This window comes from Artibeus jamaicensis, unplaced genomic scaffold (genome assembly GCF_021234435.1).
Source record: "Artibeus jamaicensis isolate MK-2021 breed Jamaican fruit bat unplaced genomic scaffold, CSHL_Jam_final contig_332, whole genome shotgun sequence".
NCBI classification, from domain to species: Eukaryota; Metazoa; Chordata; class Mammalia; order Chiroptera; family Phyllostomidae; genus Artibeus; species Artibeus jamaicensis.
The window spans coordinates 30,668,051-30,687,099 of NW_026521788.1; the positions used below are offsets into that span (position 1 = coordinate 30,668,051).

A 19,049-nucleotide genomic window follows, 5' to 3' on the forward strand; every position below is an offset into this window, starting at 1 on the left:
CCTGGCTGGTGTGGTTTAGTGCATTGGGCACCGTTCTGCAAACTGAAGGGTCGCTGGTTTGATCCCTTCTTGGGGCACAGGCCTGGGTTGCAGACCAGGTCCCCATTTTGGGGATCAAATGGTATTTCTCTCAAATATTGATGTTTCTCTCCCTCTCTTTCTCCCTTTATTCTCCTCTCTCTGAAAATAAATAAATAAATCTTTTTAAAAATTAAGATGGTTTTAAAAATAAAAAGTCACCTCTTTGCAAAACGTGGCAAGCCTTTCTGGATCAGATTCTCTCACCTGCCTCCCACACCAGGGATCCTTTGCAAACCTCTATTATGTGGAGTATTTATGACTTATTGATTTTGGCATTAGACAAACACTTTTATTTAGAGCAAGGGAGTTTTCTTTTGTCCCTCTTTTAGTGGGACCAAGCATAGGGCCAGTCACATTATCTATGCTCAAGCATTGCTCGTTGAAGGAATCAATGTAAGAAAGAGTGTAAATACTGTACTACTGAGAACTCTACTGCACATGACCTTTTTATAAAATACTTACCTTTCCTTATCTCATTTATGCATTGGGCCCCAGGAGGGGCTACCCCAAGATATTCCACAATGGCATAGCATTTCAAATTAAGATCACCTAAGAAGCAGCAAAGCAAAAAGAGCTCTCTGACTTTCCTCTGTCCCCCAAAAGCCGAGCATAAATCACCATGATAGGTGCTCTTGCTGTTGAAGGACTGAGAAACAACCTTATCACAAGGAATATAAATTCCAGAGTCAAAAAAACATGTTTAAACAAACCCCGTTACTCCTTTGCTTCCCAAGGCCAAAGTTCAGATTTCTCACTAACAAATATCCAAAACTTGCTCAGATTCCTTTCTAATGAGCACTTTCTTTGGCCTGTCAATTTCTCACAAATTTGTCTTAAAAAAAAAAAAAAGGAAGCCTCATTTAATCATTTCTTTGATTATAATATGATCCTCATATCTTTGATTATTTCTTTGATTATAATATGATTGTCATTTTATAATCAGAGCATCATATGTGATTCTCCCATCATATGTCATGTGTTAAATTGCTTTTCTTTCTGTCAATCTAGTCTTGTGCCACTTTTATTATAACTACTTCATCCACAAATGAAATCAAGGGTCCTTATAACTTTGATTAAATTTAGTTTTAAATCCTAGATCTAGAAATCTCCCTTCCCTCAGAGACCTAGCCTTTCCATAGAATAATCAACATCGCCCCCTACCCCACCCCCAGGCAGCAGAAGACAGTAGCCCAGCAGAGTAGCCCAGACCTGACTAATGGTCGCAAGGTCAGGGCCTCTGACAGGCCAAAGATAACATCTTGACCCAAGTCCTGTTTCAGCTCCTGAGCCCTAAGGTGGAATGACCCCTAGCTGCTTTGTGATGAGACTAGGTGGAGGAACCCGGAAAAGACCTCAGAACTGTCCTTCATATCTGAAGAAATGATTTATCACCCTCACCTCACATCTGACTAATCCGCGCCCAGCAGGACCCCAACACCCTAACCCACCTGTGCCTTGTGATTGTGTCCTACATAATCTGTAACCTATATGCCATCAAAGAGTCAGGCTGTGGATGGAAAAGGGCCACATAGTAAACCCGACAAGCTCAGGGAAGGCCTACATTGTGGCCTTACAAACTCAGAGACAGAAACTAACCATGCGGGATGGGCTTGTTATGCAACCCCAGCCTATGCTGCTCTGGAACTGCTGTGGGGTCTGATTGCCTGCCACCAAGAAGCGTGACTCCCAGCGCCAGAGTTTGGCAAAAAGAAAAGGAATCGTTTATTTAAAAGTTAGACAAATTTAGCCCTGGCTGGTGTGGCTCAGTAGTTTGAATGCTGGCCTGTGACCCAAACGGTCACCAGTTCAATTCCCAGCCAGGGCACATGCCTGGTTGCAGGCCAGGTTCCTAGTTGGGGTGCATGAGAGGCAACCACACGTTGATGTTTCTCTCCCTCTCTTTCAACCTTCCTTTCTCTCTCTAAAAATACATAAGTAAAAATCTTTTAAAAAACAAAACAAACACAGTCTGCCTCCGTTTGCCAAACCAGGCCAGTTTGAGAATACATTAGTCAGAGGTACCATCTTTCAGATGAAACAGAAGTCTTGTTGGGGGAAATTGATAGCTACTTTAAAATATAGCACGGCAATTAGGGGACTGTTTTTTTACAGCCTGGGTGTTTAACAGCCCAGTGATTTGCCTTGTTTCCTCTAGCTTATCGCCTACATACCAGAGATAGTGAAACACTCTGCTTTCTGCTTCTGTAAATTGTCTCCTGCTTTGGTCTGAAGGACAGACCTCTCTCCCCACCCCCACCCCCACTCTATCCCACCCCTGTTCTATAAAATAACTGCTTTCCCTTTGTTCAAGGCCCAGAATTTGGAAACTGACTCCTCTGGGCCCTCGCGTAAAATAAACTTCCACTCCGTAGACCTGAAAGCGGCTGAGTTGTTTTCTGTAACAGTCTGAGGTTCAGCCTTCCCCATCCCAGTTCAGCATCCCAGGTACCTCCCATTAATCTGTGCTTGACTGGGCAGGTCTCTGCAATTCCAGCAGCTGTGCTGCTATGTTTCCCAGGCATGTTTCCCAGCAGGTCTCCCCTTTCTTCCTCCAGCTCTTAATCCAAAACTACATGGCATCTCCTTACTGCAAAATGTGTGGTACCTCCTTATACTCCAGACCTCATGGCAGGCCGATGGGGGCCCTTCTACACCCTTTCAATCCATATGACCCCATTCATGGCTGGCCGCTCTAGTTTTAAATGCTGACCCGGGGCGCCCCACGTGACTTCATACTCAGCGCTAGAGCACCAAACGTCACACAGGCCTTTAACCCAGTAGCAGCACAGCTTCCTTTCGAGAAGGACACAGCTATCACTTGCCATCATTATGAAAGGTATCTTAAGCCATATCCCCTTCCCCCAACCATGAACTGGCCAGTGTGGGGGGTGGCAGAACATGCTCTGTACCCCGTTTTAGTCTGAAATGGAAACTTTCTAACTAAAAGTGATTCACGGCACTAGTCATGTCCTAGGGCAGTTCTTTTTCCTAACAAAAGTCAATCTTTACCTGTCGTCTTTTTGCATCTAGGACAATTATCCTAATTTCCCTTTTTCCAGACCCCTCAAAGCACAAACAACCACAAATCCCCTCATTGTTACTGTTATCTTGTTAACCCTGTACCTGCCTATGTAAAAGAAGTATGTATCTGTTCATTTTACATTTCATCCAACCCCAGAGGTTTCCCCCACTTTGTTTTCTGACACTTCCCTAATCTATAACCAATGAATTTCAAGTAACCTCCCTTGCATCTTCCCCTTTGATTCTGATGTATGAAATGAGTGGTAAAACAACCTTTTTCTGGAGCATTTTCTCAGTCCGTTGTGATTTTGTTTCCCAAGTGTTGTCGGTTTGGCTCAGATAAACTCATAAAAAGTTTTATAGGTTTGGATGCTTCTCACATTGACAGGGCCTTCAGAGCATAAGCTCCCCATCTCTGTATTGGCCAGTTCAATGTTAAACTTTTTTTCCGATACTACAAGCTGCTGCTTATTTGTTTGGGACAGTGCGCACAAAAAGGTGGACTCAAAAAAAAAAAAAAGAAAAGAAAAGAAAAAAACTGACTGGGGGTTTTAGTAACACAAGAACTACAGGAGGGTAAAGTAGAGGAATCCTTCTTACTCTTCCCAGTAATGTTTGCATCAGCACTGAGAAGCAATGAAGCAAGAATTACTTTATGGATTTTTATAAATAATCTTGATGATTTTATAGGCGAGAAAACCAAGGTTGGAAGAACGCATCACTTCAGCTTCAAGGTAGCAAAACTTTGGTCCCTTCAAGTAGCTACTACTATGCACACCGCTTTATGATTCTCAAACATTTATTTTCAACAAATATGTGTTAACCCCTACTGGATGGGAATAGCATGTGGGGGAGAAGACTCTAGACTTGGTGTTCAAATATTTGGGTTCTAGTTCTGATTCTGATCCATGGAAGTTGATAGGAATTAAAATCTTAACATCTTAAAGCTGCTTTTTGGGGATATTAATTTTAGCTGTTTTTTAAGAAACAAAACTCAGAGAACCTTTGACCCTCTCTACCCATGTTCCTGTCCAAGAGATTAAGACAGAAATCTGCCTCAGGAAACAATTTTAGATTGGGTGCTGCCTTAGCCTGATTTGAATTGAATATGGTAAGGTAAACAAGAGGGCTTCAGACAGGTAGTGTTTTTAGCGTTGCCTAGCCAGGCTTTGCCTGCCACACATGTTCCCCTCTTCCACAACTACCTGTAAAAGACCCGCTCACACTTCTGAAATCTAATACCCCTCCTCCCTCCTTTGTCTAAGATGTCTTATATACCCAAGTCGCCCTCCCTGTCTTTTGGATTTTCGTGCCTATGTGAGTTCCCCATGAGCATGTCTTAAAAACCGATTTTCTCCTGTTAATGTCTCTGTGAATTTGATCAGCCCAGCCAGAACAGACAAAGTGGGAGGAAAAGTATTATCTTTTTTTTTACCCCCCACACTATTAACCCTTCTGACCTTGAAGAGCTCAGTTCTGAGGCAAGAAAATGACTGCTACTTACAGAAGGAATTCCACCATAAATGACTTAATATTGTTTAATGTAGTGATTAAAGAACCATTCACTCAGTCATATAAAAACTGAGTCATTCAAAGAAGCTTGTTTTTGTGGCTGTGGCAGTGATGAGGGGGGCACACAGGGTGTTTAGGCAGAAGAGTTGGGTGGGTGGGTTCCAGGTGACTGTGACACACGAATCCCTCTCTCCCCCACCCAGTAAGAGCTCGAAGGACAATGCTCCCTTAGAATGCTGAGGGTTGGGTGAGCATTTCACGCACACACTGCAAGTCCCTCCAGCTGCTGCACTGACCTGGCGCCCCCACAAGAGTAGTGACCACAGTTTCCTCTAAGTTGCTCTGAAGGCTTTGGATCTCATCCACCCACTCATCTGCAAAAAATGCAGTCCAGGCTGAAAAAAGAGCCACGCCTTGGGAGAGGCCATGGAAGACAACTGGGTCCCCAGGGCTTGTCGTGGGGCTGAGGCTAGGCTGCCAACAGGGCTAGGCTCCTGCCCAGTATCCGCTTCCCCATCAGACTGCTTCAGCTGACAGCTTGTTTCTCACGCCACCAGCTGCATAAAAGTAAATAGGACCAGCCCCAAGTAGGCAACAATGAAAATGGCCTTCCCTAAAGAGCTAGGTGAAGAATATTGAGAGCCGATGGCGCATACTGTACAGTTGTTAAGAAGAACCAAGTTGATCCAGCTCTTGCTAGGGTGGCCCCTCCAAGACATAGTGTGAAAAAGCACGTTGCAGAAAAATACTGCAAGGCTGCTTTGCAAATAATGTATCTACACGAATATACGTGCATGCATGCACATATGCACAGATAATTTGTTGCAGAGAGAAAAATCTGGAAGGGCACACCTAAAAAGTAGGTTGGGGGACTGAAGAGTGAATCTCAGTTTTGTTTTGTTTTTTAATTTTTTTGAAGATTTTATTTATTTATCTTTAGAGGGGAAGGGAAGGAGAGAGGGAGAGAATATCAATGTATGGTTTTCTTCTTATGCATCCCCTGCTGGGAACTGGTCTGCAACCCAGGCATGTGCCCTGACTGGGAATCGAACCATGATCCTCTGGTTTGCAGGCCTGCGCTAAATCCACTGAGCTATACCAGCCAGGGATGAATCTCAGTTTTAAAAAATATTTTATCATAGGATAAAATGTCATTTTTCCAGGAGCCCATCCAGGATACAACTTTACATTTAATTTTCATATATCCTTAGGCTTGGCTTGGCTGAGACACAGTGTGTCTCAGACTTCCCTTGTTCTTAGTAACTTCCACAGTTTTAAGGAGTATTGATTAGGTATTTTGTAGAGTATTCCTCAACTGGGAATTTTCTCATGTCTTTTCATGATTAGACTGGGATTTTGTGTTTTGGGGAAGGAAGACCACACTTATACATACTATTTAGTCTTTTTTTTAACATTTTTTAAATTGATTATGCCATTACATTTGTTCTATTTCCCCCCCTTCATTCTCCTCCACCCTGCACACCCGTCCCCCACCATTCCCCCCCTTTAGTTCATGAACACGTGTCTCAAGTTCTCTAGATTCTGTATTTCCCCTACTATTCTTACCCTCCCCCCATCTATTTTCTATCTACTGTCTATGCTTCTTATTCTCTGTACCTTCTCCCCCCTTCTCCTTCTCCCACTCCCCTGTTGCTAATCCTCCACATGATCCTCATTTCTGTGGTTCACTCCTGATCTAGCTGTCCTCTTAATTTGCTTTTGTTTTAGGTGTGGTTGTTGATAACTGTGAGTTTGATGTCCTTTCACTGTTCATCTCTTTTATCTTCTTTTTCTTAGGTAAGTCCCTTTAACATTTCCTATAATAAGGGCTTGGTGATGATGAACTCCTTGAATTTGGTCTTATCTGAGAAGCACTTTATCTGTCCTTCCATTCTAAATGAAAACTTTGCTGGATAGAGCAATCTTGGTTGTAGGTCTTTGGATTTCATGACTTGGAATACCTCTTTCCAGCCCCTTCTTGCCTGTAAGGTCTCTTTTGAGAAATCAGCTGACAGTCTGATGGGGACTCCTTTGTAGGTGACTGTCCCCTTAGCTCTTGCTGCTTCTAGGATTCTCTCCTTCATTTTAATCTTGGCTAATGTAATGATGATGTGCCTTGGTATGTTCCTTCTTGGGTCCAACTTCTTTGGGACTCTCTGAGCTTTCTGGATTTCCTGGAAGTCTATTTCCTTTGGCAGATTGGGGAAGTTCTCCTTTATTATTTGTTCAAATAAGGTTTCCACTTGTGACTGTTCCTCTTCCCCTTCTGGTACCTCTATGATTCGAATGTTGGAATGTTTAAAGATGTCCATTCCCAGTCAGGGCACATTCCTGGGTTGCAGACCAGTTCCCTGCAGGCCAATTCCCAGCAGGGGACACATGAAAGGCAACCATACATTGATGTTTCTCTCCCTCTCTCCTTCCCTTCCCCTCTAAAGATAAATAAATAAAATCTTTAAAAAAATTACTGAAAAAAAAAAAAAAAAGATGTCCTGAAGGTTCCTAAGCCTCTCCTCATTTATTTGAATTCTTGTTTCTTCATTCTTTTCTGTTTGGTCATTTTTCCCTTCCTTCTGGTCAACTCCCTTGATTTGAGTCCCAGTCTCCTTTCCATTACTACTGGTTTCCTATGCATTACCATTCATTTCAATTAGTTTAGCTTTCATATGTTTCTCTAATTTGTGACTAAGATCAACCAATTCTATGAGGATCCTGATCACCAGTGTTTTGAACTGTGCATCTGAAAGTTTGGCTATTTCTTGGTCACTTAGATTTATTGGCTCTGGGGCTCTGAGTTGTTCTTGAGCCATTTTTGGTCTGTTCGTGCTGGCTAAGTATGAGGAGCAGAGCCTTAGTTGTTTACCAGGGCGAGGCTACCCAGGTCACTGGTTTGTGATGCTGTATGTGGGGGCAGGGTCAGAGAGGGAGCAATGATGATCCTCTCCGCTTGCCCAGTCTGTCCCACCACTCGCCCCCGCCTGTTTATCCGAGCAGAAAGGTGTGAGCCCGCTGCCCTGTGCCATGCGGTCTCAATGCTCGCCTCTTCACTGGTTAATCTGCACGCAAATGCTCCACCGACCGACCGCAGCCAACCAGCCACGCCTCTTCCCTGTGTCTGCCCATAGCTAGCCCGCACCTGGGATCCACACCTTTGGCTGCTTGCACACCACCCGGTTGGGGATCTTTTTGGCCAACCCACTCTGCTGCTGGCTTTGCCCCTCTTACCGGTTTAGCTGAGCATTTCGTTGTTTTCAGACTCTGTATTGTCGATTTTCTGTGTGGTTTGGTTGTGTTTATTATTGTTAAAACTTTATTGTTTTTAGATTTGGTTGTGCGTGGACACAAGGTATTTCCACCTACACCTCCATCTTGGCAGAAGTCCTATTTAGTCTTTGTTTTAATTAAAAATCATAATTTTATTTTCGTAATGAATTTCTGTTATGTAAAAGGTGGCACTTGAATCAGCAAACATACACAGCTATTTCTAAAAGACATCTATGTTTATAAGATAGGTGTCTCTGAAATATAGAGAAAAATTAGATCTTGCTTTTCGGAATGTCTGCTACATTCAACAAGCTAAAATACTTTTCTGAAGAGCAGCTTTCTAATAATTATTAGTAACATGATTCTACCAGACACTTTTGAATCAGATCTTAGTAATCTTCAGAAAGGATAGTAACACTCATTCCTGGATCATCATTTTCAAGTTCTTCTTTTTTTTGTTAAGATTTTACTTATTTTTAGAGAGAGGGGAAGGAAGGAAGAAAGAGAAGAAGAGAAATGTCGATGTGAGAGAGAAACACCCATCAGTCGCCTTTCCTACAGGCCCCCAGCACCCAGAAGGCCCGGAACCCTCAACCCAGGCGTGTGCCCCCATGGAGAATGAAACCGGTGAACTTTCACTTAGCCAGACACCCAGCCAACAGAGCCACACCAGTCGGGGCTCATTTTCGAATCCTTTATTATTTCCTTCAGTAATACATCGGCCACAAGCTTTTCTCGGTTTCTTTTTCACCTAAGAGAATATGAATGATTTTTCTCATCGATTTTCTCTTTGGGATGTGTTAGTAATAGTTTCTTTCTAAAGCATGTGGTTAGGCAGTTGTACAACTTTTCAATTCTTGTTTCCCTCCATTTTTTCATTTGCTATCTTTAATAGGAAGTTGATGTATTATTCCTGTTACCATCAGTTTTTCCTTCCGGCTTAATGGAATTTAGCCATGTGTGCTCCGGCCAGCCAACACAGTCTTTCCTTTTCCCACTGTTAGGCCAGAGTTCCTGAGACCAGAATCTATCGCCACTTAAACGCAGAATCTGCGCACCTCTGTAACAAGGGGCTCAAATGTCAAAATGTCAGCCCTATTCGCTTTTTGCAGCGCTACGATTACATCATCTGTCACAGAAGGTTTGTGTGTAACTAGTAGCCAGCAACTTTTGTTTCTGAACCTCAAAGCCATTTATATTCTCATCAAGGAGGAAGGTGTGGCCAGCGCAGGAACTGGCGGTAAAAAAACTTATTTTCAATTCAGGAGCTGCGCAAGCTGAGCCACACCCTGTCCACACTGCCCTTCTGGCCGAGGCCCACTCTGCTGAGACACTGTGCCTTCCATCTTCTGCTCTGCGGCGCAATCCACGGGAGGAAGGATTTAGGGTCTGTGCTTTTCACCTCGGCTCTCGCCTTCCCCTGGTGGCAGCCGTATTGAAGCCTTATTCACAGTGGGTGTCGGCCTTGATCACCTGGCTGAGGTAGTTAGCTTTCTCCACTATAAAGCTATTCTCCCCATTCCTTTCCCATTTCCGTTCTATTGTGTGACTTTATTAATGTAGAAAGTTTTCTTCACTTTAAAGAGAGTCATTATCAATGGTATCCGAGGCCTGGAGGGGGTTTGGGGAACCCCCTTCCGTTGAGCGGGGCGCGCAGGGCGGCACCGATCTCCGGAGGTAGGGGAGCTCCAGGCAGACGCCGGTGTCCCTGCGGAGTCCTGCCCTGGGGCCCTAGAGGCAGGAAATCCCCGGGTCAAGCTGCAGGCGGCGGGTCGAGTCTCCAGCTGGGCCAAGATGGCTCACACCTGCGGGTGGTGCCGCGCTCAGACCACGCCCCTCGGGCCTCGGGCCCCTCCCTTGGAACCAGTGGCTCCGCCCCGGGGCGTGAACCCGCTGCGCCCCTGGAGTTTTCCGCCCAGCTGGCTCCTCCTCCCACCGCGCCCTGAAGGCTGAGGTGCCCGCCGGTACCAAGTGCCCTCCCGGAGAACCGGAGAGGGACAGGACTCCGTACCAACACCAGGCGCCGCGCCCGGGACGCCTGCAGAGAGAGCCGCTGCTGCCCGCGTCCCCTTTCGCCCCTCGCGGCTCCTCACCCCTGGTGGCCACTTGCTAGGTGAGTGAGGGTCCCCAGCCGGCCCTACGGCTTCCTGGTTGCACAGCGTGGAGGTGGAGAACGGCGTCCGGCTGGCCCGGGACGAGCTCCATCTACGTGCATCTCTGCATCAACTTAATCAGCTGCGGGGACTGTCCTCCCTGTGGGCGCCCGCTTGGCCGGGGCCTCGTGAGTGCGCTACGCTGTCAGGAACAGGGGCTCCGCGGGCCTGGGTCGACCTGGGACCCGGTGATCCTGCGACCAGAAGGCGACTGGCTGGTATGAGCCTTGCCCGGTGGTCTCGTCCCCTCCGACTCAGCTGAGTTCTGGAGAGTGTGTGTGCCCTTCCGGGAAAGGCTTGTACTAAGGAGAGAGCTGGTAGAGGAGGCTGCCTTCCGGAATTGGGAGGACACATTCCTGGGAGCTGCTGCTGTTGGAGTTTATTTATAAGGCACTCGATTTAAAAGAATGCAGGTTTCATCCTGGGTGCTGTGTTCACCTGTGTGTTTACCTTCTCAGCCGTTTCACCTTCTTCAACCTTGGCCACAGTTTCAGGGAGACATTCTTGGACTTTTATCTCCCCTGGGGCCTCAACTCAGTCCCCTACAGGCTTGCAAAGGTAGAAACTGTGTCTGTGTCTTAAAGGAGAGTTTTGGAGTTCCTCACCTAGAAACTTCGGAGGGTAGAAGTTAAGCTAGCCTGTACTAGCCCAAGCAGGGGACAGACTGCCTGGGACATTTCTGTCCCCACCCCTCTAGTCAGTGACAGTTTGTGGAGATGGGTGTTTAGGACGCAACCTGGTTATAGAGGTAGCTAGCCACTCTCTTCTTTCTCCGGGCCCTTGACTTTATTTCCTGCTGCTCTGACCTGGGCATGGAGTAGCACTGTGAGGGGTGAACCTTTGCCCTGCCCACACACAGGGAAAAAAAGCTTGCAGGGCAGGGCCTGTTACATTGCTCACCCTTAACTGGCTCTCAAGTTCCTTCATTTCTTCCTTGTTTTAGTTAATTGTTGGGAATTCCAGGGGGATTAACAGGTACCCTTCCTTCAAGGCACTTTCTGTTCTGTAAGGTATTCCCTGATGAGAGTGGCTAGGTGAGGTGCCAGGGTAGTTTGTTGCCCTAGCATTAGGCCCTCACCTTGGGCATCCCTCCTTAATCTTGTCTCTTACTAGTCTCCATGCTTTTGTTTTCTCATCTTTAAAATGGGGGTGTTAACAATACCTACCTCACAGGGTGATTGTGAGGATTAACTGAATATATTTAATATCAGTACAGCTCAGGCAGTGACCTGAACAAGTGGTGACTGCTACACCATACCTGTGTGTCCCAGGTAGCTGTCACTGAGATTAGACATAAAGCTTACAGCAGGGCCTTGTGCATAAGTAATCATCTGTATCAGTGATAATATAATTGTAATAGCTATCACTCCCTTCATACAGCTGAAAGTCCCTCTGAGTTGAACTGCTCTTCAGACCTGTCACTCTCTCTAGTTCATGCTGTTTCATGCTGTTCCACCTTCCTGGAATGCCTTCCTTCCCTCATTATTGACCACCTTTTGCCCATTATTCACCACCTTCCTGGGAGCCATCCATGTGCTTACTGCTGGCAGGAAGAAACAAAATATGCTGGGAGCCCACAGAGCTTTGGTACTGACCTGCTTCTTGGTACTGACCTTTTGTAGTATTTGTGTGGCCACATGGCTTATCTCTGCCCCTTCCTTTGTCTCTGCAGGGTGAGGGCTGTTTCTTACTTATTTTTTAGTCTTACAGCACCCAGGATGGGCCTTGCCTAATGTGCGTGCTCAGTAGATGTTGGCTGAGTGGAAGAGGCAGGCCAGGGAAGTAAAGGTTCCCTGTTGTTAAAATGTTAAACCTTGAGATGGAAATGAGTCCAGACTGAGTGGTGGGAATAGGAGCTGGCTGAGAGGAAGCCCTTTGGACTCCTTCATATAGCCAGGGCAAGGGCAACAGAAAGGGTACATCCTGGATTGCTGTTCCTAGAAGGCCACGATTGATTAGTGATGCCTTGGTCATGTGATTTGGAAGGAGCTGGGTAGTTTGAGATAAAGGAGTGAAAGTTGAGTCAAAATAGGTCAGTGTGATTCTTTTTGAGAATTCACTGCAGGATAGAGAGGGGAAAAAAGGCTGGTGTGGGAAGGAAGTGAATTTAGAAATGAAATATCTGTGCTGCTTGCTGCATGTTCAGAGGCCCTGGGTTTTCTGGAGTTCTCTCCGCTTCCTCTCCCTTCTTCACTGCTGTCTCCCTGTAAGCCTGAAGCTGTTACTGGCACTTCTTGTGTGAGGCACTTGGAGGAGAGTCTGTTATGTGTGTGTGCTTCACAGTTACATAGCCAAGCAAACTGACGCAGGTTTTTCTGGATTTTCTCTATAACACCCTCTGATCTCATTTCCCTGGAACATCAGGAATTTGGTGATACCTAGATAGGAAAGGTCTTAGAAGAAAGGAAGAAGCTGAAGTTTTCTGGGTGGGATTTTACATTTTTAAAAGGAGTTGCTGAAATTTGGTGGCATATCTAAATAACCACTGAAGCCATACATTTGATCTGCTGACTGTAGCCCTGAAATAAAGGTCTGATGTCATATGTTTGGGGGATCCTAACAGAACAGCCTGCAGTGACTCGAGTCACAGCTGACCATGCTACACTGATGTGAGAACTTAATGGGGGAGGGCAACCAAGGAGACAAGACTGAGCTCATTTGTGCGAGGCGACCTGGGACAAGCCATGTAACCAACCACACAGGCTCTCAGTGTTCTGGGTGGTAAAATGCCTGCCTCCTCAAATGGTTGTTTGCAGTAAGAAGATGTTTACAGAAGGGGTTTGAGATCTATGAGGGGGTGGTGATGACAGTGGTGGTACTGTGGGTGTGTTACTGCAAGGAACCTTGACGCTAGGAGTGGCATATGCAGGTGGTTTTCGCCTGGCTCTGTGATCACTTCATATCTAGCCTTCCAGGTGCTTGTGTTCCTGAAGGTCCTGCTGCCTTTGTAGAACAGAAGGGAAGGATCACTCCTGAAATTGAGAGGGAAGGCAGGTGTCCCTGTCCTTACACCTGGAGCTGAGGAGAGGCTGGCTTGGAGCACAGCTATGAGAGCCATCCGAATGAGGGGAAAGAAGTTAAGAGGCTTTTAAAAGGGAGATGGAGGGAGCATAGGACAGATTAAGCCCAGGGAGTGGCATCTCTGGGGAAAACGATGAATATGTGGGGGAGGCTGGTGATAGCAGATATGAGCTTGTTGTGTCCACCTAAAAGGTCACAGCTATTTTTAGGAAGTGGGTGATGAGACTTGTTGAACTCGGTATTAGGTTGTAACTGATGTCAGAGTTATGGTGAAATGAGGAACTCACCTGCAATAGCTGATTAAAGAAAGGAAGATGAGCCTGAAAAGGAACCAGAATAAGAGCAGTTAAAAGGGGGGGGGAGAAAAACCTAGACATTGTCCCACCCAGAAGCTAGGTGAGTCTGCTCCAGCAGTGGCCACTGCTGCTGCTGCTGCTGCTGCTGGAAGTGATGTGGAGGAGATTGGTCACCTTAGCTGTCACTGCTTTTGTGGGATGATGGGAAGGGGGAATAGCAGGAGGTGATGATCTGGGGTTACTAAGTATAGACAAGCTTTGAAGATTTTGTGAGCTTTGAAGGGGAGGAGGAAGACTGGGAGGTGCTAGAGGAGGATGGCTTGAGAAACAAATAAGTTTCTGCTCCTTAACCCATTCTCCTCCTGTTCCTCCTGAGGAGTTAGCAGTGTGGATGGCCTGCAGTCAAGGATCCCTCCCTCCTTTCCTCTCTCTCTCTCCATGTCACAGAGACACAGGCACCTATAAAACTCTGCATGATTCACCGAATGGATTCACAGTGTGTATCCTACTCTGTAGCTTGTGCTTTCCATTACTTTATCATGGACAGTAACTGGGTTACTGTTCTACATCAGTAACAGGTCTGTGTGTAATGTTCAGATGTGCCATAACTTATTCAACTTGTCCCTTATCGATGGGTATTGAGATCGCTGACTATTTTTTTTTTTTTTACTGTAGTAGAGCCTTTTATTTGAATAAGTTATACATACTAAATTCTCAGTGTGAGACCGCTGACTATTTTTAAAATCTGGAACAATGTTGGAATAAACAACCTATAGGATCCTAACTGGAATTTCATTGAATTTATTTATTTATAAGGAAAAGTTGACATTGTTATGATGTTAAGTTTTCCAAATCAGAGACAGATTACAGATCTTGTAATGTGTCTGTACTAGGTGTTGTGTGAATGGGATTCTAACTACATACGCTGAATTTGTATAAATAGATGGAGGAAGGGAAGGAGGGGGAAGAGAGAGAAGTAATTTTTTGTATCCCTTTTTTTTTTTTAAAGATTTTTTAAAATTTTGCCCTGGCTGGTGTAGCTCAGTGGATTGAGCTCGGGCCAATTGCGGTTTGATTCCCAGTCAGGGCACATGCCTGGGTTGCAGACCAGTTCCCTGCAGGCCAGTTCCCAGCAGGGGACGCATGAAAGGCAACCATACATTGATGTTTCTCTCCCTCTGTCCTTCCCTTCCCCTCTAAAGATAAATAAATAAAATATTTAAAAAAAAAAGATTTTTAAAAATTTTTAGATAGAGGGGAAGAAAGGGAGAAAGAGAGGGAAAGAAACGTCAGTGTGTGGTTGCCTCTCACACACCCCTCACTGGGCATGTGCCCTGGGCATGTGCCCTGACTGGGAATCAAACCAGTGACCCTTTGGTTTGCAGGCTGGCGCTCAATCCACTGAGCCACACCGGCCAGGGCTTCTTTCTTTTTTTGTGTGTGTGTGTATGTATATGTTTGTTGGTCATTAATTTCAACTTTTTTTTATTCATTCCTTTTTTTGACTCCACCAAATGTATATTTTATTGCTCTACCATTAAGATATAAATTGTATAAATTAGTTCATTTATTTTTAGTCTTTATAAAACATACAAAGCTCCACATTTTCTTTAGAGCACAGCTCTAGCTAGTGAGCTTTTGGATGAAATGCTCACCTTTCCACTGCTTTCTAGTCATTATGTAGATAAGTTTTGATCCAAGAATTATTTGTAAGATGGGATCCTGAATTTCTGAGTAGTTTTGTGGGGTTGGAATATAATCATATTTTGTTGTTTACTTAAAAAAAAATTTTTAGAGAGGGGAAGGAAGGGAGAAAGAGAGGGAGAGAAACAATGTGTGATTGCCTCTTGTGTGCCTCCTACTGGGGACCTGGCCCACAACCCAGGCATGTACCCCGACTGGGAATCGAACTGGTGACTCTTTGGTTTGCAGGCTGGCATTCAATCCACTGAGCCACAGCAGCCAGGGCTTGTTGTTGACTCATATTCATTGGGTTATAATTAGTGAATGTGTTCAGCAAAATCTTTTTATTGAGTTATATTAAGATTTTCTTTGTGGCCAATTACATGATTAACATTAAAAGGTTTCATGGACGTGAAAGAAGACTACGCATTCTCTGTGGGGCACAACTTTAGATTTATCTGTTAATTTGAGCTTGCCCAATCTGTCAGATACTGACTGAGAGGTATATCAAATTCTCACTATAGCCCTGGCTGGCGTAGCTCAGTGGATTGAGTGAGGGCCTGTGAACCAAAGGGCCGCCGGGTGGATTCCCAGTCCAGGGCACATGCCTGGGTTGCAGGCCAGGTCCCCAGTACGGGACATGTGAGAAGCAGCCACACATTAATGTTTCTCTTCCTATTTTTCTCCTTCCCTTCCCTTCTTTCTAAACATAGATAAATAAAATCTTCTTAAAAGTCTCACTATATCTTTTCATTTTTTAATTTTTAAAAAATTGTTGTTCAAGTACAGTTGTCTCCATTTTCCCTTCAGCACTCCCCCCACCCCAGCCATCCCCACCTCCCATCCTTGATCCTTTTATTTTTTTATTTGAGTGAAGCTCTACTTATATTTATTTTAGCTTTATGAGTTTGGCCTTCGTGGTTCGATGTATGCAGGTTTATCAAGCTTATCCTTGTGGGTTGCATCATGTGTCATTTGTTGCTTATTTAATGCTTTTGGCCATTGGCCATAAATTCCATATTATCTGTATTTAGGAGAATATATCACCAAGAATCTGGAAGAATCCCTCCTTCTGTACAGTTCTAAAATTAATAAATAAGTGCATTTTATAAAAGAGTAAGCAAGAGGCTCAGACATTTAGAAGCAGGTGTCAGTCACGGTCTGGGTCATCCATGGCCCTTTAGTTTCAGTTTAGGCTGCTGAGTGGGCAGTAATCGGGTCTCCTGTTTCTCAGCTCTGCGTTATTGTGAGCTCCCCCTGGCCCCCGACTGTTGCAGTGGTTCTCCTGCAAACCAGATCTTTAGGAGGGATGGATAAAATGAGATTTGCATTCAAACCCCAGGGTCAGGCCTGTGTACCCCTTTTCTCCTTTTACGGTTCTCACCTGCTTCCTTTATGTTCAAGGCTATGTACCGGTTGCTCTGATTGCAATGAATGTTTCCTTCCTCATTTGTAGCAGCAAAATGGACTTTCTCTGTTCCCCAAGTGAAATGACAAAATATATAGCTAGTGCACAAAAAGGACCCAGGGCCAAATGTCAGAGGTAAAGACTTGGACCCCCAAGTCTGAGGCATATTTTTTGTGCCGTATTTTAAGTCACGTAAACTGTTTAAAGGGACTGGAATGGCTAAGCCTTGTACCATGAGATCTTAGTGAGTAGTCTCCCAAGTTCTGTTTTTTCAGATAAAGGCAAACGACTGAAAAATGGCTGGGAAAATCCCTCAGCTTGCTGAGACAGGATTATTGAAAAGCCCTGTCCATATTTTTTATGTTAATATTTTCACTTCTGGTTTTTCTTTGTGTTTATCTAATATGTTTTTGCCCAACCCTTAATTTCTAACCTTTCTTTCTCACTTAAAAAAGAAAATGTTTCTCTTGTAAGCAGCACATTACTGGTGTGAGGGAGGAAGAAAGGGTGGTAGAACCTTTCTCACTTAAAAAAAAGTTTCTATTGTAATAAGCACGTGGCTGGGGGAGGGAGAAAGTCTTGCAGAAGAGGATGATAACAACAAATAGAAGATTGTGGCTTATGTCTTTGGCAGAGAATTAAGACTGTTAACATCCTGGCTAGTCTTTATTTTATTCCTTGCATCTTGTTTTCTGTTTATTATTTATGATACTTAAGTGTTATTTCTTTCCTGATTGCTGCTCTGTTGGTTAAGTTTCTCATTTCCTGTCCCCCATCCGCCTGAATTACGATTAAGGTTTGGTTATGAATTAAGAGAAGAGTCTATCTCTCTGTTATAGAAATTGGAGGGTTAATAAGTGTCTTTTCCATGAGGTTGTCCAGGCACCATGATCCATATGTAAAGTTGCTCCCAGCAGTCTCTAGGGCGATGGTTTTCAAACTTGAGCATGCATGAAAACAACTTGGAAGGTTTGTTAAAACGCAGAGTCGTGGACCCCACCGCCAGAGGTTCTGATGTAGAAGGTCTGTGGTGGGACTTCAGGATCTTCATTTCTAATAGTGCTACCTAACCAAGAATGGAGGTTTGGCTGTCTGTTGCCACAAAAAGCCAAACCCGTAAGGCAGGTGCTGATGCAAAAGGAAAGAGATTTATTCAGGTGCCACACAACTTGGGTGGATATTGTACTCTTAAAGACCATCTCAATCCTGTTCAAGCCCTCAGTTCTTACAGGAATAGGGAGGGGAGGACTTTTTTTTCCGAATCCAATTATCATTCTAGCTTTTGGCCTGTTGTGGGGTGGGGGCTGGGATGGGGGCTGCAGTCTACAGTCACTTTTATAGCTTTCCTGGCTCTAGCTTTCTGGTGTGCTTGGTGAGAACCTCGCTGGGCCGCCATCTTGGCCAGTGGGCGGAGACTCCTCCAGTGGGCGGAGACTCCTAGGGGGCTCTGCTGACTGTTTCAGGGTACCAACAGGTGTCCAAGTTGTGATGGTGACACAGTCTGGGGACCAAACTTTGGGTTGCACTGCTTTTTCTCATTTGCAGCACTTCCCTTACCTTCCTGGCCCAGGATAGCTGACTTTCATATCTACACAACCCGGGGTTGGGGGGGGGGGACGTGGGGGATGACACTGACTTTGAAGCAGTCCTTATTTGGGGCTGCCATGTGCCAGGCTACAGCTAGTTTTCTGTTATAGAAGCACGGAGGGACAGATGGTTTAAGGGGTACAACCAGAAATTTCTGGACCACCTCCCACTGCTGTCCTTAATTTGAAGCGTCTGTGGGGCTTGTCAGGTTGCCATTGGCTAAGCCTGTATTCCCCAGGTCCAGAAGTGGGAATGATTGGGGTGTCTCATGAGAGTGGTAAGCCAGCACACAGTGCAGGGCACGGCGGCCTCCCATCCTGTGAGCGGGCGAAGAAAGTGGCAAGCTGCTGCTGCTGCTACTTTGCTGAGAGTCCTTGTTGCTTCCAGACCATTCCCACTAGTCAGGACTGGCAGCCACACATTCTGCCACACGACACCACCTCCCAATTTTATAGGCCCTACAGGATGGGGGCTGGGGGCTCCAAGACCCAGCTTTGGGGTGTAGAGTATCTTTTGCTGTGCTTCCTCCAACCAACTTGTCTCCCCCAACTTCAAGTATCATACATAGGTGACTGTTTCCGGAAGAGCCATCTGAACACTGAACTGAGCTAGGGCTAATGGTCGAAGCATCTCCTGGTACCCTAGTGAGATCAGAACAAGCGTCTACCAAGCCTACTGTCTGCTGCTGCTAATGCATAGGGAGATGAACCTGAGGAGAAACAATGTCACGGAGACTTTCCTGGAGCAGGTGACACTTTCCGCGTGGCTCAGTTCTGTGGGAGTTTACTTGGGAGGCAGCAGAGGCACTTTCCCATTCTGTTTTTCTTGGGGTAGCCTATATATTTTCCGGTCCATTCTCCTGCCAGGAATTTGGAGTGGAGCCATTCTGGGCTAAAGTGCACCTGCCTGGAAGTGGAGAAATGTGATTCTAGTGTTTGTCCTGCCCCAGCCAGCCCTTCCACAAGCCCCTTCTGCTCTCTGGGCCTTGGCTCCCACCTCAGTAAAATGAGCCAGTTGAACCAC

General features: G+C 45.4%; 1 protein-coding gene and 1 pseudogene across 1 annotated transcript in view; one reads left to right on the forward strand and one right to left on the reverse strand.

The window, feature by feature from the left end:
• Window positions 1-8,584: 8,584 nt before the first annotated feature.
• LOC119058892 (tRNA wybutosine-synthesizing protein 3 homolog) lies at window positions 8,585-9,325 on the reverse strand (annotated as a pseudogene).
• A 465-nt stretch (window positions 9,326-9,790) lies between these two features.
• ANXA11 (annexin A11) overlaps window positions 9,791-19,049 on the forward strand; it is a 45,232-nt gene continuing 35,973 nt past the window's right edge. Inside the window, exon 1 of the mRNA XM_037155536.2 lies at window positions 9,791-9,991. The gene's annotated coding sequence lies outside the window, so the exon portion shown is untranslated. The remainder of the gene's footprint in view (window positions 9,992-19,049) is intronic.